This window comes from Sesamum indicum, unplaced genomic scaffold (assembly GCF_000512975.1).
Source record: "Sesamum indicum cultivar Zhongzhi No. 13 unplaced genomic scaffold, S_indicum_v1.0 scaffold00258, whole genome shotgun sequence".
Taxonomy (NCBI): Eukaryota; Viridiplantae; Streptophyta; class Magnoliopsida; order Lamiales; family Pedaliaceae; genus Sesamum; species Sesamum indicum.
The window spans coordinates 1-22,696 of NW_011628152.1; the positions used below are offsets into that span (position 1 = coordinate 1).

General features: G+C 30.3%; 2 long non-coding RNA genes across 14 annotated transcripts; both read left to right on the forward strand.

Annotated features, from left to right (window-relative positions):
- The first annotated feature begins 261 nt into the window (after positions 1–261).
- Positions 262–4,320, forward strand: LOC105179977. 3 transcript variants are annotated; one of them, XR_849432.2, is made up of 6 exons: positions 262–460; positions 1,360–1,509; positions 2,769–2,939; positions 3,048–3,191; positions 3,282–3,396; positions 4,207–4,320. It is a non-coding gene; the product is annotated as an uncharacterized LOC105179977 (long non-coding RNA). The 3 variants fall into 3 exon arrangements; XR_849431.2 differs by having other exon boundaries at positions 1,374–1,509; XR_002286444.1 differs by lacking the exon at positions 1,360–1,509 and having other exon boundaries at positions 263–460.
- Positions 4,321–4,411: 91 nt separating this feature from the next.
- Positions 4,412–12,844, forward strand: LOC105179975. Of its 11 annotated transcripts, none has more exons than XR_002286434.1 (11): positions 4,412–4,592; positions 5,504–5,677; positions 5,787–6,096; positions 6,832–7,179; positions 8,093–8,266; positions 8,632–8,849; positions 10,103–10,239; positions 10,349–10,492; positions 10,589–10,703; positions 11,448–11,733; positions 12,317–12,844. It is a non-coding gene; the product is annotated as an uncharacterized LOC105179975 (long non-coding RNA). The 11 variants fall into 11 exon arrangements; XR_002286436.1 differs by lacking the exon at positions 12,317–12,844 and adding an exon at positions 11,291–11,398 and having other exon boundaries at positions 11,656–12,283; XR_002286438.1 differs by lacking the exon at positions 12,317–12,844 and having other exon boundaries at positions 5,787–5,895; positions 5,992–6,096; positions 11,448–11,517.
- Positions 12,845–22,696: the final 9,852 nt, after the last annotated feature.

The following is a 22,696-nucleotide window of genomic DNA, read 5'->3' on the forward strand; positions in this document are numbered from 1 at the left end:
TTGTCTTACACTGACCTCTCTACTTTCTGGTATTTTCTAAACAGATTTCTGAACATGCCTTGGAGACAAGCGCAAGAGAATTAGGAAGCAAATGAGGAAAAGCAATACCAAGAAAAGAAGAAAAAAGAAAAGAAGAAAACACGAATATTCGCGAAAAAAGAAGAAAAAGAAACCGAAAAAAAAAGCAATATCCACAAGAAAAAAAAGAAACAGAAAAAAAAGGGAATATCCACAAAAATAAAACGAAAAAGAATCAGAAAAAAAACAATATATTCAAAAAAAAAAAGAAGCAAAAGAAACAAAAAAAAAGCAATATCCACAAGAGAAAAGAAAAAGAAAAAAAAAAGCAACATCCACTCGCCAACTTCGAGTTGTTGCTCTTGATGCACATACAATTGAGTGCTTGGAAAACAATTTTTGCTGCTCGCAAGATGAAGACACAACCGCTACTGCATGCAAGGTACTTGGTTTGTAGTTTGTTGTTTAAGTGGGATGGCTCTTAGTTAATTTATTTTGGTTATAACAAATAGTTTCCATTAATAATATAGGAAGTGGCTTGCATGGTTGTTGGTTGTCGTTTATCACCTCCACAAAGTTACTCTAGTAACTCATAATGCTTGAATCAAACTAGCTTTTCAAACAAATAGAATCACTTTCTCTGTTTGTGCGGTTGGAACACCGCGAACACTTGTTCATGAAAACTAGTCTTATAATAACAACATTGCAATTGAGCACATTACAGCTGGAATTGAGTATAGTAGGCCATTTAGGCCAAAATGGAATGGAAAAGCTCGAGTTATTTTTCTGTAATCCTCCTCAGATATCTATTGCTTCCTAGGCTTCCAGTTTCTGTAATGCCTGGTGTAGAAGCATTATTATTTACTTTATCACACGTGGAAATTATATAAATCTAAAGAGTCTCGTGCCAGTATTTCTCGAAATTCTGTTTGATAAGGATTTTATAGTATATGAAAGTTATGAGAATATGTGTTCTACGTATACTCATTATTCCAATAATTGAGTGAATTCATTCCCTCGTAGCTGTATTGTTGTTTTGGAGCTTGCCCGAGAAGCTTCCCTGCTAGAAGATTGGCTACGTCACGAAATATTGCTGCCATCTTTTCAGTGACCATACTGAAATATGTGAGTGGTGGTGACATATTGATGGCAGCTAGGATATTTTTGGATCCTTTAGTATTCGTTTGACATGCCTGTGACACGTTTCTTTCAGTTGTATCCAAGAGAGAGAATTTTCTTTGATAGGGCTTGATGCCATGTTATCACCTACCATACTGAAATATGTGAATTAATGTAAATTGATCCATTGTTTATTTTATAATCCTATTTAAATTGCTGTAGTGATGATTCCTTAGGCATGTGAAGACAAAGCCTGTACAATGGATTCTGTGGGTCAAATCCTGAGTCGACAAGAGAAAGATGGATGCTATACACAGCTTGTGATACTCAACAGAGTTCCTGCACAGTCATGCAGAGAATTAGAAGGAAAAGGTATTACTCATAATATTCTTTGGGCATCACACATTCACAGGAAGTAATATGCGAAACTTAATTAATGATACCTGATGCAAAGAAGGATTAGACTTTTATAATGAGCAAAAGAGAAAGGTGATTAAAGAAATGAGAGAGATAGCTGAAAAGTTGTGTCGAGAATCGAGATTGTTTCTGTAATTCTTTATTTTCCTAAAAATTCAGATACTTACAGGAGGAAGTGAGAGCATACATTATAGATGAAACCTACATTAAGTGTCCTCAAGTTGAAATGTTACGGGAGTTTTCACTCTGATTCCATCAGTTTGATGGGTTGAAGTGGGAAAGTGAAGGGGATAACGACCTCATACAAATCCAATTTACTCGATGAACTGGCTTAGTTGTGTTTTAACTTACTTCACTATAAGATTTGTACAGCTTAAAGAGACTTGAAGTCGCAAATTATAACAGCAAATTATGGTTGAAGCCTCATTGGACAAGTTCCCTACGTGTTGTTACTGTATGTTTGAACTCTACCACCTCTTTGTAGCTGTTACTTAAATTGCCAACGCTTGGATAAAGTGTTCTCTGGATGGATCAGATTTCTGAAGTATTTGTGTCTATAGATGAAGTAACTGTAACTAATATTGGAGTCAATTAGGCAACTTCAGAAACCAATGTTCTTAACTATAGCAGTTTTTCATGTCCTGCCAGTCCCCTTTGTACTTGTCACAGCGCTTAAGTGCTTGGCCTATGTCTGACTTGTCTCCATATTTTGGTATCTCAATTTTTGAAGCAGTAAAAGGGGAGAAGGCAAGGGAAAATGCAATCTTTTAGTCTTCTACTTTTCTGGTTGATTGTCTTCTTTCTTAATTTTCTTTTACTTTGCTCTTCTTTTCTTTTGCTGGTTTATTCACTCTAATAACTGGCTATCAATTCGCGTCATGAGTCCATCAGTTTCAGTTGTCGTAACTTAGAGTCACGCTGACCTATGCAGCATGAACATGATCTTTGGGAACTAATCTTATCTATCTTTATCATTACTTCAGGTGACATCACGGCCAATATAGTGATCTTTTAAGGCTTTTTGAGTATGGAGGTTTCACTCGAATATGTTTATATGTGGATGTGCTTGCATGTTTTTCATTCATATCACACATTACTTAATCTACATGATTCTTCTAATATAGCAAGAGAAGAATTAATGTGTGAATTAATGTAGATTGATCCATTGTTTATTATATAATCCTATTTAAATTGTTGTATTGGTGATTTCTTAGGCATGTGAAGACAAAGCGTGTACAATGGATTCTGTGGGTCAAATCCTGAGTCGACAAGATAAAGATTGATGCTATACAAAAGAGAAAAACAAAGCATATGAAAAAATGAAACGAAAGAGATTATCAGAGGAGACACTTCGTCCAATGGAAGGAAAGAAACAACTGAAACAAGTAAGTCATTACTCAAAAACTGCATATGAATATGTTTATATGTGGATGTGCTTGCATGTTTTTCATTTATTGACACATTATTTAATCTACTTGATTATTCTAAAATAGCAAGAGAAGCTGCTTCAAAAGCCGAAGGTGCTAAGATGGAAAAATATAAGAAGGAGATGCAGAAGTGGGACATGGGGAAATATACTCTAAAATCCATTGTAGCTGAAATTGACAAAAAAGTGGTTGAATTGGGATCAAGTGGAGGTAGGATCTTTCTTTATTTGTCTTTCTTTCTTTCTTCTTCCTTTGGAATCCACTCACCGCCTTGACTAAGCTATTTTTTCGCTTTCGTAGCTTAGGATAACTGGTCACAAGGTTTGCAGAAAAAGGGCCTACATATTGCACAACGTCAAACCCCATGGAAAGAACTATTGTATGGAGTATGGTAGTTCCTGAAGTAACTTATGTGGTAATTGTCCTTCCCCTATTGATGAACGTTTTTATGAAGATTTTCTATGTTCTCATTCATTCAATTACCATGAATGCTATTTTAATACCACTTCGTTTTTATGAAGATTTTCTATGTTCTCATTCATTCAATTACCATGAATGCTATTTTAATACCACTTTGCAAACATATGGTGTATAAATATGTGAATTAACTAGAATTGTTTCTCTTATCTCTGTTTTCCGATTTCTCTTAAAAATAATTGTTTTTAGGCACTTGTTTCCAGTTGTTAAATTCTGAATCCTAGTTGTGTCTACTATTATCTTTTGATGTCGAATGACAAAGGATAAAGGGGAAGAACTCATTTAAGGCTCTTTTGGTTCCCTAAAAATTGGGCAGGAGAAAGAGGATGAGGGAGTGCATTTTCAGTGTTACTTGAAAATAGTTCTGTTTCCAAGAAAATACATAAGTCGCTAGGATTAGATAACAAATGTAATTGTACAGCTCTAGGTTAAGTAAGAATTAACGTAGATTACGTGTTAAGCCTCACGCATCGATCGTGCAACTCACATTCCATATTTCCAACTTTTTTTGAGTAAATGAATTGCAGACTTCAATATGTTTAAATGGATTATTCTGCATTTGATTTCTGTTGCTGCTGAAATTCATTCTACATAATTAGTGCTAAAAAAATGTGCAGCAGAATCATGTGAAATACTGCAGTTTGCATGTTTAGTTTGCTCCATACAATTTTTGCTACAGCAACGATTTTTTATAAGTGATAGGTTGTCTTACACTGACCTCTCTACTTTTTTGGTATTTTTCCAACAGATTTCTAACATGCCTTGGAGACGAGCGCAAGAGAACTAGGAAGCAAATGAGGAAAAGCAATACCAACAAAAGAAGAAAAAAGAAACGAAGAAAAAAAGAATATCCGCGAAAAAAGAAGAAAAAGAAACAGAAAAAAAAAAGCAATATCCACAATGAAAAAGAAGAAACAGAAAAAAAGGGAATATCCACAAAAAAAAAAGTATTCAGAAAAAAACAAGCAAAAGAAACAAAAAAAAAGCAATATCTAAAAGAGAACAGAAAAATGAAAAAACGCAACACCCACTCGCCAACTTGGAGTTGTTGCTCTTGGTGCACATACAATTGAGTGCTTGGAAAACAATTTTTGTTGCTCGCAAGATGAAGACACAACCGCTACTGCATGCAAGGTACTTGGTTTGTAGTTTGCTGTTTAAGTGAGATAGCTCTTAGTTAATTTATTTTAGTTATAACAAATAGTTTCCATTAATAATATCGGAAGTGCTTGCATGGTTGTTGGTTGTCGTTTATCACCTCCACAAAGTTGCCCGTAGTAACTCATAATGTTTGAAAAACTAGCTTTTCAAACAAAAATGGAATCACTTTCTCTGTTTGTGCGGTTGGAACACCGCGAACACTTGTTCATGGAAACTAGTATTATAATAACAGCGTTGCAATTGAGCACATCACAATTGGAATTGAGTATAGTAGGCCATTTAGGCCAAAATGGAATGGAAAAGCTCGACTAATTTTTTTGTAATTCTCCACATATATCTATTGCTTCCTAGGCTTCCAGTTTCTGTAATGCCTGGTGTAGAAGCATTATTATTTACTTTATCACACGTGGAAATTATATAAATGTAAAGAGCCTCGTGCCAGTATTTCTCGAATTTCTGTTTGATAAGGATTTTATAGTATATGAAAATTATGAGAATATGTGTTCTCCATATGCTCATTATTCCAATAATTGAGTGAATTCATTCCCTCGTAGCTGTATTGTTGTTTTGGAGCTTGCTCGAGAAGCTTCCCTGCTAGCAGATTGGCTACGTCATAAAAACATTGCTGCCATCTTTTCAGTGACATACTCAAATGTGTGAGTGGTGGTGACATATTGATGGCAGCTAGGATATTTTTCGATCCTTTTGTATTCGTTTGACATGCCTGTGACACGTTTCTTTTAGTGCTATCCCAGAGAGAATTTTCATTGATAGGGCTTGATGCCATGTTATCACCTACTATACTGAAATATGTGAATTAATGTAAATTGATCCATTGTTTATTTTATAATCCTATTTAAATTGCTGTATTGATGATTCCTTAGACATGTGAAGACAAAGCCTGTACAATGGATTCCGTGGGTCAAATCCTGAGTCGACAAGATAATGATGGATGCTATACAAAGGAGAAAAAGAAAGCATATGAAACAATGAAACCAAAGAGAATATCAAAGGAGGTGATACTTCGTCGAATGGAAGGAAAGAAACAACTGAAAGAAGTAAGTCATTACTCAAAAACTGCATATGAATATGTTTATATGTGGATGTGTTTGCATGTTTTTCATTTATGTGACGCATTATTTAATCTACTTGAATATTCTAAAATAGCAAGAGAAGCTGCTTCAAAAGCCGAAGGTGCTGAGATGAAAAAATATAAGAAGGAGATGCAGAAGTGGGAAATGCGGAAATATACTCTAAAAACTGGGATCAAGTGGAAGTAGGATCTTTCTTTATTTGTCTTTCTTTCTTTCTTCTTCCTTTGGAATCCACTCACCGCCTTCAAGGCGCCTAAGCTGTTTTTTCGCTTTTGTAGCTTATGATATCTGCTCACAAGTTTTGCAGAAAAAGGGCCTAGATATTGCACAACGTCAAACCCCATGTTGTATGGAGTACGGTAGTTCCTGAATAAACTTATGTGGTAATTGTCCTTCCCCTATTGGTGAATGTTTTTATGAAGATTTTCTATGTTCTCATTCATTCAATTACCATGAATGCTATTTTAATACCACTTTGCAGACATTTGGTGTATAAATATGTGAATTAACTAGAATTGTTCCTCTTATCTTTGTTTTTCGATTTCTCTTAAAAATAATTATTTTTTGGCTCTTGTTTCTAGTTGTTACATTCTGAATCCTAGTTGTGTCTACTATTATCTTTTGATGTCGAATGACAAAGGATAAAGGGGAAGAACTCATTTAAGGCTCTTTTGGTTCCCTAAAATTTGGGCTGGAGAAAGAGGATGAGGGAGTGCATTTTCAGTGTTACTTGAAAATAGTTCTGTTTCCAAGGAAATACGTAAGTCATTAGGATTAGATAACAAATGTAATTGTGCAGCTCTAGCTTAAGTAAGAATTAACGTAGATTACGTGTTAAGCCTCACGCATCGATCGTGCAACTCACATTCCATATTTCCAACTTTTTTGCTTGCAGAGTTCAATATGTTTAAATTGATTATTCTGTATAATTGATTTCTGTTGCTGCTGAAATTCATTCTACATAATTAGTGCTCAAAAAATGTGCAGCAGAATCAAGTGAAATGCTGCAGTTTGCATGTTTCCTTTGCTCCATACAATTTCTGCTACAGCAACGATTTTTTATAAGTGATAGGTTGTCTTACACTGACCTCTCTACTTTTCTGGTATTTTTTCAACAGATTTCTGAATATGCCTAGGAGACCAGCACAAGAGGACTAGGAAGCAAGTGAGGAAAAGCAATATCAACAAAAGAAGAAAAAAGAAACGAAGAAAAAAAGAATATCCGCGAAAAAAGAAGAAAAAGAAACAGAAAAAAAAAAGCAATATCCACAAGAAAAAAAAAAGAAACAGAACAAAAGCAATATATTTAAAAAAAAAGCAATATCCAAAAGAGGAAAGAAAAATAAAAAAAAGCAGCATCCACTCGCCAACTTTGAATTGTTGCTCTTGATGCACATATAATTGAGTGCTTGGAAAACAATTTTTGTTGCTCGCAAGATGAAGACACAACCGCTACTGCATGCAAGGTACTTGGTTTGTAGTTTGCTGTTCAACTGAGATGGCTCTTAGTTAATTTATTTTGGTTATAACAAGTAGTTTCCATTAATAATGTAGGAAGTAGCTTGCATAGTTGTTGGTTGTCGTTTATCACCTCCACAAAGTTACTCGTAGTAACTCATAATGCTTGAATCAAACTAGCTTTTCAAACAAAAATGGAATCACTTTCTCTGTTTGTGTGGTAGGGACACCGCGAACAATTGTTCATGGAAACTAGTCTTATAATAACAGTGTTGCAATTGAGCACATCACAGCTGGAATTGAGTATAGTAGGCCATTTAGGCCAAAATGGAATGGAAAAGCTCGAGTTATTTTTCTGTAATTCTCCACAGATATCCATTGCTTCCTAGGCTTCCAGTTTCTGTAATGCCTAGTGTAGAAGCATTATTACTTTATCACACGTGGAAATTATATAAATCTAAAGAGCCTCGTGCCAGTATTTCTCGAAATTCTGTTTGATAATGATTTTATAGTATATGAAAGTTATGAGAGTATGTGTTCTCCGTATGCTCATTATTCCAATAATTGAGTGTATTCGTTCCCTCATAGCTGTATTGTTGTTTTGGAGCTTGTCCGAGAAGCTTCCCTGCTAGCAGATTGGCTACGTCACGAAAACGTTGCTGCCATCTTTTCAGTGATCATACTGAAATATGTGAGTGGTGGTGACGTATTGATGGCAGCTAGGATATTTTTGGATCCTTTTGTATTCATTTGACATGTCTGTGACACGTTTCTTTTAGTGCTATCCAAGAGAGAGAATTTTCATTGATAGGGCTTGATGCCATGTTATCACCTACCATACTGAAATATGTGAATTAATGTAAATTGATCCATTGTTTATTTTATAATCCTATTTAAATTGCTGTATTGATGATTCCTTAGGCATGTGAAGACAAAGCCTGTATAATGGATTCTGTGGGTCAAATCCTGAGTCGACAAGATAAAGATGGATGCTGTACAAAAGAGAAAAAGAAAGCATATGAAACAATGAAACCAAAGAGAATTTCAAAGGAGGAGATACTTCGTCTAATGGAAGAAAAGAAACAACTGTAAGATGTAAGTCATTACTCAAAAACTGCATACTTCAGCTATATGAGTTGTTTGGCTCGTAATGTTTTTACTCAAATGCAAGTTTTCATGATTAGTAAAAAGAGATTGCTAATTGTCTGTTATGAATTTTGTCATGAAAAATTGATATTTTAATGTTAATTTCTTTATTGTGGCAAGTGGCAACTCAAGAAAAAGCATATCCGTAGTGCTGGCTAGCATCTTTCAATTTCTTAAGAAAAAGTTCCATACAATAGAATCTTTCATGTTTAAACGGGCTTAGGCTTTGATGTTGGCCGTGAATGTTTAAGTTCTTTCTCTATGATTATGTATTCTCTATCTTGACAACAAGGTTTATTGCTATTATTCAATAGGCTGCAATTATATGTGCCTAGGCAAGTGATGCAGCATCATTTTCAGGTATAAGTGATATACTGGTGGTTGAGGCTTTTTCTTGATATGAAGGTGGTTGTCAATGATGAATAGGGAGCTACTCTAAGCAGGATGGAATCTGAACGCTTGATTGAAGGCACAGCTTGTGATACTCAACAGAGTTCCTACACAGTTTCTTGCAAAGAATTATAAGGAAAAGGTATTACTCATAATATTCTTGGGCATCACACATTCACAGAAGTAATATGCGAAACTTAATTAATGATCTCTGATGCAAAGAAGGATTAGACTTTTATAATGAGCAAAAGAGAAAGCTGATTAAAGAAATGAGAGAGATAGCTGAAAAGTTGTGTCGAGAATCGAGATTGTTTCTGTAATTCTTTATTTTCCTAAAAATTCAGATATTTATAGGAGGAAGTGAGGGCATACATTATAGATGAAACCTACATTAAATGTTGTGGGAGTTTTCACTCTGATTCCATCAGTTTGGTGGGTTGAAGTGGGAAAGTGAAGGGGATAACGACCTGATACAAATCCAATTTACTCGATGAACTGGCTTAGTTGTGTTTTAACTTACTTCACTATAAGATTTGTACAGCTTAAATAGACTTGAAGTCGCAAATTATAACAACAAATTATGGTTGAAGCCTCATTGGACAAGTTCCCTACATGTAGTTACTATATGTTTCAACTCTATCACATCTTTGTGGCTGTTATTTAAATTGCCAATGCTTGGATAAAGTGTCCTGTGGATGGATCAAAGTTATGATGTATTTGTGTCTACAGATGAAGTAAAGGTAACTAATATTGGAGTCAATTAGGCAACTTCAGAAACCAATGTTCTTAACTGTAGCAGTTTTTCATGTCCTGCCAGTCCCCTTTGTACTTGTCACAGTGCTTAAGTGCTTGGCCTATGTCTGACTTGTCTCCATATTTTTGTATCTCAATTTTTGAAGCAGCAAAAGGGAAGAAGGCGAAAATGCAATCTTTTAGTCTTCTACTTTTCTGGTTGATTGTCTTCTTTCTTAAATTTTTTTAACTTTGCTCTTCTTTTCTTTTGCTGGTTTATTTACTCTGATAACTGCCTATCAATTCGCCTCGCGAGTCCATCAGTTTTAGTTGTCGTAACTTAGAGTCACGCTGACCTGTGCAGCATGAACATGATCTTTGGGAACTAATCTTATCTATCTTTGTCATTACTTCAGGTGACATTCACGGCCAATATAGTGATCTTTTAAGGCTTTTTGAGTATGGAGGTTTCCCTCGAATATGTGTTTTTCATTCATCTCACACATTACTTAATCTACTTGATTCTTCTAAAATAGCAAGAGAAGAATTAATGTGTGAATTAATGTAGAATGATCCATTGTTTATTATATAATCCTATTTAAATTGGTGTATTGATGATTTCTTAGGCATGTTAAGACAAAGCTTGTACAATGGATTATGTAGGTCAAATCCTGAGTCGACAAGATAAAGATCGATGCTATACAAAAGAGAAAAACAAAGCATATGAAACAATGAAACCAAAGAGATTATCAAAGGAGGAGACACTTCGTCTAATGGAAGGAAAGAAACAATTGAAAGAAGTAAGTCATTACTCAAAAACTGCATATGAATATGTTTATATGTGGATGTGCTTGCATGTTTTTCATTTATGTGACACATTATTTAATCTACTTGATTATTCTAAAATAGCAAGAGAAGCTGCTTCAAAAGCCGAAGGTGCTGAGATGAAAAAATATAAGAAGGAGATGCTGAAGTGGGAAATGGGGAAATATACTCTAAAATCCATTGTAGCTGAAATTGACAAAAAAGTGGTTGAATTGGGATCATGTGGAGGTAAGATCTTTCTGTATTTGTCTTTCTTTCTTTCTTCTTCCTTTGGAATCCACTCACCGCCTTGAAGGCGCCTAAGCTATTTTTTCGCTTTCGTAGCTTAGGATATCTGGTCACAAGGTTTGCAGAAAAAGGGCCTACATATTGCACAACGTCAAACCCCATGGAAAGAACTATTGTATGGAGTACGATAGTTCCTTGAGAAACTTATGTGGTAATTGTCCTTCCCCTATTGGTGAACGTTTTTATGAAGATTTTCTATGTTCTCATTCATTCAATTACCATGAATGCTATTTTAATACCACTTTGCAGACATATGGTGTATAAATATGTGAATTAACTAGAATTGTTCCTCTTATCTCTATTTTTCGATTTTTCTTAAAAATAATTACTTTTGGGCTCTTGTTTCTAGTTGTTACATTCCTAGGTGTGTCTATTATTATCTTTTGATGTCGAATGATAAAGGATAAAGGGGAAGAACTCATTTAAGGCTCTTTTGGTTCCCTAAAAGTTGGCAAGGAGAAGAAGGATGAGGGAGTGCATTTTCAGTGTTACTTGAAAATAGTTCTATTTCCAAGGGAATACGTAAGTCACTAGGATTAGATAACGAATTAATGTAATTGTGCAACTCTAGCTTAAATAAGAATTAATGTAGATTATGTGTTAAACCTCATGCATCGATCGTGCAACTCACATTCCATATTTCCAACTTTTTTGCGTAAATGAATTGCAAACTTCAAAATGTTTAAATGGATTATTCTGCATAATTGATTTATGTTGCAGCTGAAATTCATTCTGCAGAATTAGTGCACAAAAAATGTGCACCAGAATCAAGGGAAATTCTGCAGTTTGCCTGTTTTGTTTGCTCCATACAATTCTGCTACAACAACGATTTTTTATAAATGATAGGTTGTGTTACACTGACCTCTCTACTTCTTCTGTGATATTTTTTCAATAGATTTCGATGATGCATTTGGAGACATGCACAAGAAGCAAAGAAAAAATGGAATATCCGCAAAAAAAAAAAAGAAAAAGAAACACAAAAAAGCTATATATACAAAAAAACAATAGGAAGAAAAAAAGAAAAATATGCAATATCTACAAGAGAAAAGAAATAGAAAAAAGCAATATCCACTCGCTCACTGGAGTTGTTGCTCTGGATGCAGAGACAATTGAGTGCTTGGAAAACAATTTTTGCAGCTCGTAAGATGAAGACACGACCTACGATCTTGTTGCATGCAAAGGTACTTGGTTTATGGTTTGTTGTTCAAGTGAGATGGCTATTAGTTAATTTATTTTGGTTATAGCATGTAGTTTCCATCAATAATCTAGAAAGTGGCTTGCGTAGTTGTTGGTAGTCGTCTATCACGTCCAGAAAGTTACTCGTAGTAACTCATAATGCTTGAATCAAACTAGCCTTTCAAACAGAAATGGAATCACTTTCTCTGCTTGTGCAGTTGGAACTCCACGAACACTTGTTCATGGAAACCAGTTGTATAATAACAACCTTGCAATTGAGCACATCACAGCTGGAATTGAGTATAATAGGCCATTTAGGCCAAAATGGAGAGGAACAACTGGCTTATTTTTCTTTAGTTCTCCACAGATATCTATTGCTTCCTACGCTTTCAGTTTCTGTAATGCCTGGTGTAGAAGCATTATTATTTACTTTATCACACGTGGAAATTATATAAATCTAAAGAGGCTTGTGCCAGTATTTCAGGAAATTCTGTTTGCTAAGGACTTTATAGTATATGAAAGTTATGAGAATATGTGCTCTCCATACGCTCATTATTCCAATAATTGAGTTAATTTATTCCTTCGTAGCTATAGTGTTGTTTTGGAGCTTGCCCAAGAAGCTTCCCATCTAGCAGATTGGGTACGTCATGAAAACATTGCTGCCATCTTTTCACTGACCATACTGGAATATGTGAGTGGGTGACATGTTGATGGCAGGTAGGATATTTCAAAATATTTTTTGATCCTTAGTATTCGTTTGACATGCCTGTGACTAGTTTCTTTCAGTGCTATCCAAGAGAGAGAATTTTCATTGATAAGGCTTGATGCCATCTTATAACCTACCATACAGATATATGTGAATTAATGTAGATTCCATTGTTTATTTTATTATCCTATTTAAATGGTCAAATTGATGATTTCTTAGGCATGTAAGACAAAGCCTGTACAATGGATTTTGTGGGTCAAATCCTGAGTCGACAAGATAAAAATGGATGCTATACAAAAGAGAAAAAGAAAGCATATCGTAGAATGAATTCTATATCTATTTCCTTACTATTTATATCCTGCCAAATTTATTAAAATATTTTCAAATCAAATAATAAGTCAAATTTAAAAATATTATGTGAAGAGCTCAACAACTTAGTTTAAGTATGATCTAAAATTAAATTTATTCTTTATGTAAAGTATTTGGTAATATAAATAATTTACTTTTGTAGAATATATTTTCATATATTGAGCTTGTAAATTGGATATTGGATAATTTATGAAAGGTTATCTCACACATTATTTAATCTACTTGATTCTTCTAAAATAGCAAGAGAAGAATTAATGTGTGAATTAATGTAGATTGATCCATTGTTCTCATTCATTTAATTACCATGAATGCTATTTTAATACCACTTTTCAGACATATGGTGTATTAATATGTGAATTAACTAGAATGTTTCTCTTATCTCTGTTTTTCGATTTCTCTTAAAAATGATTGTTTTTGTGCTCTTGTTTCTAGTTGTTACATTCTAAATCTTGTCTATTATTATCTTCTGATGTCGAATGAAAAAGGAATAGGGGATGAACTCAATTAAGGCTCTTTTGGTTCCCTAAAAATTGGGCAGGAGAAAGATGATGAGGGAGTGCATTTTCAGTGTTACTTAGGTAACAAATTAATGTAATTGTGCTCCTCTAGCTTAAGTAAGAATTAACGTAGATTACGTGTTAAACCTGATGCATTGATCCTGCATTGATCCTGCAACTCACATCTCATATTTCCCACTTATTGTAGGTAGAGTTTTCTGAATTAACATATGTGAATATTGCAACTTTTTAGTTTCAGGGTTCCATCGCGTAAAAGCTATTGATGAAGAGAAATAACTTATAGAAAGAGGAGATTTTGAATCTTATTGCTCTAAATCTATTTGTGGTGCTGCAAGGAATCAATAGAGGTTCTTTCTCTTGTATTTTGTTGCATGTATAACCTGTCCATTTTTAATTTATCATATTTAAGTGGGAGTAACTCTTCATTCGATGGACTCGCAATATTTGTCCAAAAGCAGTAAGTTCTGCAATTTGTCGAAAAGTAGTAAGTTCTGCGATCATTTTGTGGCTTTACTTAAAATATATTGCATTTTCATGTTATCATATTTTATCTTGGGAAGGTTGGTAAATTTTTTATGCTTTACTTAAAATGTATTACATTTTCCTTCGAGACAAACGAGTAACTCTACTGTAGTGTTTTGGGGGGAAAGCATTTGGCCACTAATTCTAGTAATTCGTTTTAATCCATTACTTTTTAATAGTTTTGTGTATTCAAGGGGATGTGATCATATAATATGCTTGAAGATAACACTTCCATGCATGCTCTTTCTCTCTTGTATCTTGTCCGTCTGGCTGTCATGATATTCATCCATTAATATATCCTAAAATGTAATTAAATCTTGCACAAGTGAATTCTCTATATTAATAAACTTTTATTCATGCTCTGAATACATTTTGATAAATTTGGGTATTTTAGTTATAGATTCTTTTTGTTACATATGGATAAACAAATGGTAACTCTAGTTCCTTTTTATTTACATATATGAGTGAAAAACTGGAATTAGTTTAGAGATATGGTATACAATATCTGTTGGAAATTTTAGCTTTTAGGTGGCTTTACTTAAAATATATTACATTTTCCTACAATCATTTTCTCTTGCAAAGTTGGGTAAACTTTTGGTGGCTTTACTTAAAATAGAATGCATTTTCCTTGCATTTTTTCTTGACAAATGAGTAAGTGATTCAGGTCAATTTTGTTGTTTACTAATTGTTAACTACAATTTCTTTTTATTTGCATATATGAGTGAAAACGTGGAACTTAGTTTACAAATATAGTCTACAATGAGTGTCAGAAATCTTTTAGCTTCTACTCTGCCATGTGAATCCTTTTTGTCAAGTTATTGTGACCTAAATTCGGAGAGTTCTTCGGATGATTGTTAGTTGCTTATCATACCTCATTTGCTTGTTGTGAATGGTGGTACTATGGTTGTGATTCTTCACTCAGATGTATACTTCTAATTATTATGTACCCTATTAAAAAACTGAATTTACTTGCCAACTTTATCAATAGTTTTAAATCCATCATTGCTTGCTAAATTTCTTTCTTTGAACAACAATGAAGGTGAAGGCTAATTTAAAAGACATAATGTAATGAAATAGGTAGAATGTAAGTATCTTTGTCCTTGTTCTGATATTGTTGGTAGAGTTATAGCTTTTTTATTTGTGGGTTTCACCTCGTAAAGTCTTGAAGGAAAAAAATGACGGTAGCTATAGAAAGAGGAGATACTGAATGTTAATGCTCTAAATCTATTTGGAAAACTATTCCAATAGAGGTTCTTTTGTTTACTTTGTTGTATGACTAGTTGTTGCTAACTTGTATTTAATTTGGAGTACATCTTCGGTTGGTGGACTTGCAATCGGAAAAGCACCGGACAGAAGTTCTGCGATCATTTTATCTTGGTAAGGTCAGTAAATGTTTTTAGTGGCTTTAGTTAAAATATATTTACATATTCATGCTATCATTTTCTCTTGGGAAGGTTGGTAAATTTTTGTCGCATTTACTTAAAATGTATTACATTTTACTTATATTTTTTCTTGACAAATGAGTAACTGATTTTTGTTTTCTACTGGTGTGTTGGGATAGTTCGGGGATGTGATGATATGAAGGTTTTTCAATGCCTTATTAGGAATTAATTTATTCTGTTTATTCATAATTATTGTGTGGTTAGAGACTAGTTAATTTTATTTAATAATAATTATCCCTTATTATTTATACCTTTTTTAAGAATAAATCATCAATACAATTTATTGTAGAATATAAAAATTTATAATATAATTAATCTATTGGGGTATTGATATATTTTGTAACCTAAATAATTTATTTTATAAAATATATTTTCAGCTTGTAAATTGCATAAGAAGATATTTTCACCCAAAAATATTGAAAATTATACTTACGTCCTCTTTTTCATTTAAAATTATACTTCCGCCCTCTCTCAAAATTCTTTCTTTTATCTTTACACTTGATTTTATTTCTTTAGACTTTGGGTTTGCATTTTTGTGTAAGTTGGCTTTTGCTCACTTTGGTATTTCCATGAGCTCCTACTTAGGTCTGTGAATGTGGCTTCATTACCCCTAATTTATTTACTATAGGTATTAATTGATTTTTTTAATTTATAATTATTATGTGGATTAATTGATTGTTGTGGGGTATTGTTTTTATGTATATATAATAAATAATATATTATATTTTTAAATGCATTATATAAATTTATAGTAATAAATTTTTATTTATATTATACTCTATTTTTTTATTCAACTGTTCAAAAACTTTTGTTTTAAATATTACTTTTAAAGGGGATAAGAAGGGATTTCATATTTTAGGGATTGCGTTTATAATGCTATTTAATTTAAATAGATTGTGTATTAGTTTTTTTGTTTTATTATTATTTTATAATTTGCAAAAAAATATTTGAAAAAATTGAAAGGATTCACCGTCTTTGAGTATAAAATATGTGGTAAATGTTTATTAATATATTTTAAATAAATTTATTGTTAATTTTAAACAGAAATAAAGATAATAGTTTTCTCAATTTTGTTAATAAATTTCTCTTTATATCGGGAGGACTTGCCGTTTATATTTGTTTTCCTCAAATTTTCTATTTCTATCTTAAATATAAGAGATTATATTATTTACTTCTACTTATGGTCTATTTACATAAATCACCTTCGTCTTTTGAGTAAAATGTAAATTTATATCCTATTGAATAATTTAGTATTTTCAATATAAAGAGATGTAATTTTATACATATAAAAAAATAAGAATTTATTATAAATATTGATATGACATTCCCTTTATCTTTTGGTAATAAAAATTGAGCTATAAATAAAAATAAAAATTAATATTTTAATTTTAAAAATTTTACATAACTTATTCTTGGTAATTAATTGTTAAATTTAAATTTATAACTCAAGAACTATTTTATATTTAAGAAGACTAAATTACATAGAGATTCAATAATAATAATAATAAAAGTAAATGAGGTCATATTATTCATTCTTATAAATATATATTGTCACCCCCTCGATCCTTTGGTAATAGAAATTTACATATAAATAAAAATAAAAAATTAAAAGATTAATTTTATAAATTCAAAATTATTTATACATGTGTGATAATCTAATTTTTATAATATATTACTTATTTATAATTTATATATATAGATTCAAATTAAAAAAATATCTTATTATTCATTTTTATAAATATTGCATTCATACTCCCTCTATAACAAAATTTTAGTTACAGATAAAAATTAAAAAAAATATCTTTTACTTCTAAAAATTGATAATTTTTAATTTAATTTATTACCTTGTAACTATTAATATCAATTAAATATGTATTTAATAAAAAGATTCTATGAAAAATTAATAAAATAACTTAAATATAAATTAGTATAAATAATAAAAAGGTATACGGGATCATATAATCATTCATAAGTATTTTTTTTACTTCCCCTATCTTTTGATAATTAAAATTTAGTTATAAATAAAAATAAAAGTTTTTATTAATTTATACAGAAAGTGAAATTTTTTTAATTTAAATTCATAACCTAGTAACTAATTTTATTAATATATTAATTAAATAATTCAATATTAAGAGATGTAACTTCATATATGATTTAATTAAAAAAGTTAATAAAATAATTTAAATTTAAATTAGCATGAATAGAAAATTATATTATTCATTCTTATAAATATTGCTTTAATGGGTTTGAGTAATAAAAATAAAAAATTAATCTTGAGTAATTATTCATTATAAAGAGGTCTAATTTTATACATAATAGTTAATTAAATAATAATAATTTTTAAATTATTATAATAAAAAGTTTCGGAATCATATTAGTAGTTCTCATAAATATTGGGTTGACGCACCCTCCCTCTATCTTTTTGGGTTGTAAATTATATACAGATTCAATAATAATAATAAAATTAATGAGTTCATGGGATCAGAAATATTAATGAGAAATGTATAATAGGAACCTTTGAAAATGAAATAATAAATGACATGTTAGAATTTATTATTTATAAAAATAATAAAATTCCACTAAATTTGTGTTTTGAAAAATAATGAAAGGTTAGAAAAAAAATTTATTATTTACGTTGAAAGAAGAAAAGGAAATTCTATTTATGATTTTATGTTATAAATTATATTTTTATATTATTATGCTGAGTGTTTACGTTATAGAATAACTTTTGGTCCCTAACACTTATAAATTATTTAGTAGACATAAATTGAATTTTAATTTTAATTAAAGCAATTCGATGTTTAAATTAAATGATAGACATTTTGTGTTTATAATTTATTAAATCATATTTTTATATTATTGTGATGAGTATTTATGTTATAGAGTAAATTTTGATTCTTAATATTATAAAATTTAGTAGATTTTTAATAAGCTTATTTTATAAGACACAAAACATCTAATTAGCATAAGTAAAAAAAATAAATTCATCTTAATTCAATAATCTAATCAAATTAATTATTTTGTATTTGCATAAATTATTAATAAAACAATAATTTTCATCCATTTTCAAATTATACAGAAAAAAGTTCATAAAATAATAACAATTTTTATGAAAAAATTTGGGATTACATTATTTTATTTTTTTAAATAGGAGAATTGTCAGGATCCCGTCCCTTGTAGATATCATCACATGCGTAAAACTGTTGTTATTGTTTGGGCCCAAAAACTCTTGGAAGCCACAAAAAAGTTAAATTTCAACTCCAAAATGGTCCAATTGTATGGATGAACGGCCCAGCAGAGGGATAATCGGAGGTGCGGCCCAAGTTGCTGGAGTAGCCCAGTGAAATGTTGCGGCCCAGCTAAGCTTTAGGCTTTAAGCCTAAGTCTATGCGGTCGAAATTTTTGCAGATCGATTTCTCAACCCAATTCAACAAAACCAAAAAAGCCCAAGTCTCTATCTTTTGGTAGTAAATTATATATTCAATAATAATAATAAAATTAATGAGGTCATATTGTGTTCATACCCCCTCTATAGTAACAAAAAATTTTGTTATGAATAAAAATAAAAATTTAAATCTTTTACTTCTAGAAATAGATAATTCTTAATTTAATTTATTACCATTTATTCTAGAAATAGATAATTCTTAATTTAATTTATTACCATTTAACTATTAACATCAATTAAATATGTAATTTAATATAAAGATTCTATAGAAAGTTTAATAAACTAATTTAGATATAAATTTAGTATAAATAAGAGGGATGCTTTGACACCCCCTACCCTTTTGGTAACTAAATTTAGTTATAAATAAAAATAACAAATTTTTATTACAAAAAGTGTTAATTTAAAATCATAACCTAATAACTAATTTTATTAATATATTAATTAAATATTCTAATATTCTTAATAAGAGATGCAATTTTATATATTAACTTAATAAAATATAAATTTAGATTAATATAAATAAATATATACAGGTCATATTATTCGTTCTCATAAATATTTTTGACACGTTTGAGTAATAAAAATAAAAGATTAATCTAAAGATTAGTAAAAATTAATAATTTAGTAATTTCATTATAAAAAGGTGTAATTTTATACATAAAAAAAATATGTGTTATTTAAATTATTATAATAAAAGAATTAGGGATCATATCATTAGTTCTCATAAATATTGGTTTGATAATAAAAAATTAGCTATAAATAAAAATAAAAGATTAACATTTTTAATTTTAAAAATTCTAACATAATTATACATGGTGATTTTTAATTTAACAACTATTTTAATATAATAGTAATTACATACAGATTCAATAATATATAAAAATAAATAAAGTCAAATTCATTCTATTTTGGGATTCCCTTACCTTTTGGTATTAAAAATTTATTTATAAATAAAAACAAAAACTGAGAAGAATAATTTTATAAATTTAAAATAATTTATACATAAAAAAGTTTTAATTAGTATAAATAATAAAAAACAAAAATTAATCTTTTAATGTTTAAAAAATTTAGAATGTATACAAATAATTTAAAAAATATGGTAATTTTAACAACGAAACTAATTTTTATTAATATTAATTAAATAATGTAATATTTTAATTATTATAAGATTCAATAAAAAAATTATAAATAACTGAATAATTTAAATTAGTATAAATAATAAAAGTATACGGGTTCTTATTGTTTTATGAATATGGCTTTGACGTCCCCTTTACCTTTCGTAATAAAATTTTTAGTTATAAATAAAATAAAAAATTAATCTTTTAATTTAAAAATTTATATTATTTATACTTGATAATTTTTTAATTTAACTATTGTATCAATTTATTATCAATTAAATATTTAATTTAATATATAAAAAAATTACTAATTAAAATATATTAAAACCTATAAAAAAATATGTTATAAGAAAAATGATGGTGATGCAAGCTGGTGGCCAATGTGAGTGGAGAAGAGGGAAAAAAAGTTGGTGGTGATGGATGAAAAGAAGTTGATAAAATCATAACAATTTAAATTATTATAATAAAAAAATTTGGGATCATATTATTAGTCATAAATTGGTTTGATGATATAAATTTAGCTATAAATAAAAATTTACTTTTAAAATTTTAACATTATTATACTTGTGATTTTTTAATTTAAATTTGTAACTTTAATAACTATTTTATTAATATAATAATCTAATAATTTAACATTTAAATTTTAAGAAGAATAAATTACATACAGATTCAATAAAGTATAAAAATAAATAACGTCATATTGATTCTAATTTGACATCCCCTTTACCTTTTGGTATTAAAAATTGATTTCTAAATAAAATGAGAATTGAGAAGAATAATTTTATAAATTTAAAATAATTTATGCAAATATGATAATTTAATATAATTTTTATAGAAGATGTGTAAATTTATACATAAAAAAAGTTAATATTAATAAATTAAATTAGTATAAATAATAAAAAAACAAAAAATTAATCTTTTAATTTAAAAAATTTAGAATAATTTTATAAAAATAAAAAATTTACACTTAACAAAGCAACTAATTTTCAATAATATTATTAAATAATTTTAATAATTACTTTATTTATAGATCCAATAGACATTAATAAATAACTATTTAAATTAGTGTAAATAATAAAAATATACTTCATGAATATTGCTTTGACCCCTCTACCTTTTGTTAATAAAATTTTTAATTATAAATAAAAATAAAAAATTAATTTTTAAATTTTAAAAATTTAAATTAATTATACTTGACAATTTTTTAATTTAACTATTGTATTAATTAATTTATTATCAATTAAATATGTAATTTAATATAAAAATTCTATAGAAAATTACTAATTAAAACTTATTAGAATCAGTGAAACCTGACCAACCCAATCAAGTTATAAGAAAATATGACAAGCTGAATAACAGATTGGGTGGAGAAGAAGGAAAAAAAATGTCAGTTGAGATTGGAGAAGCAAAGGAGGTGGGTGGATATTATATACATATATATATATATATATATTAATTTGGATATATTAAAATAAATGGAATCTAGTTTAAAAATTCTAAATTTTATTTTTATCTTAATCAATTAATAGATAGTATGCATTAATATTATATATCCGGTCCAACTGGTCAGACCACTGGTTGGACCAGTGACCCAGTAATTTGACCGCTCCGATTCTGATAATAATTTAAATTCTTATTTTTTATGTATAAAATCACTTCTCTTTATAATGAAAGTACTAAATTATTTAATTAATATACAAACATAGGTCTATAACCTTGCATTTGTGTGATAAATTTGTTAAGCGTAATAACAACTACAAGTTAGTATTAAAGCGTAACAAGCTTGTTGACATGGACAATGACGAAGACAGTGTTGACACAGTCAAAGATGGTAATAGTGGTGGATTTGGAGTTAGATGAACTTATGAAACAAACTCTACTTATACCAGCTTATTTATAGGGAACATTCCATTGCAAACAAGCTTAGATCCAGTCGTGGATGACAAGATTGCTGACGCGTTCAACAATTCATCTCGTAAGACTCTCTCATTCGTCCCCCCTACAATACAAAATGATAAAATTATTGTCCGACCTACGATAGAATCTATACAAAACAGAGCTAGGCGATGGGAATCCACTGCGGTTGGTTACTTTATGGGAAAGCGACCATATTTTTATCATGTCCAAAAGTTTGCCTTGTCAGCTTGGCCTGGTTTATGGGAGGTTAAGACCACCTCAAACGGATTTTACTTCTTCCAATTCAAGACAATTGCATATATGGAAGAAGCAATTGTAAGGAGGACCGTGGTTGTTCCATGGGCAACCGATTGTACTCCAAAAGTGGGAATCGGGAATGGCAATACGAAAACTCAAACATACACAAGTACCAGTTTGGATAAGATTGAGATGTTTGCCGGTTGAACTGTGGACGGTTGAAGGTCTTAGCACGGTGGCGAGTGGAATAGGCAGACCTCTATATCCAGATGCGATGTTGAGAGCATGCACGAAATTGGACTTCGCGCGTGTATGCGTGATGCTAGATGTGTGTTCCAACTTACCAAAGCATATTATTATCATGATGCCTAAAGAGGAAGGAGGAGAAATATCATGCAAAATTGATGTTGAATATGAGTGGCTACCTCCTAAATGTACAAGTTGTATGACGCTAGGACATACGGCAAAGGTTTGTGCGTTCACCAAGCCGTCCAACCCAGCTAAACCACCGGCCTCTGTCTATGTTCCTAAAATGATACCTGCAAGGCCACCACCCATGCAGCCGACTCAAGGGATGGACAAACAGAGAGAGGGACGAGAGCTTCCTAGGGGAAAGACCAAGAGAGAATACCGCCGACTCAAGGGGTGGACAACCAGCAAAAGGGACGAGAGCATGAGCCGCCGACCCAGAGGA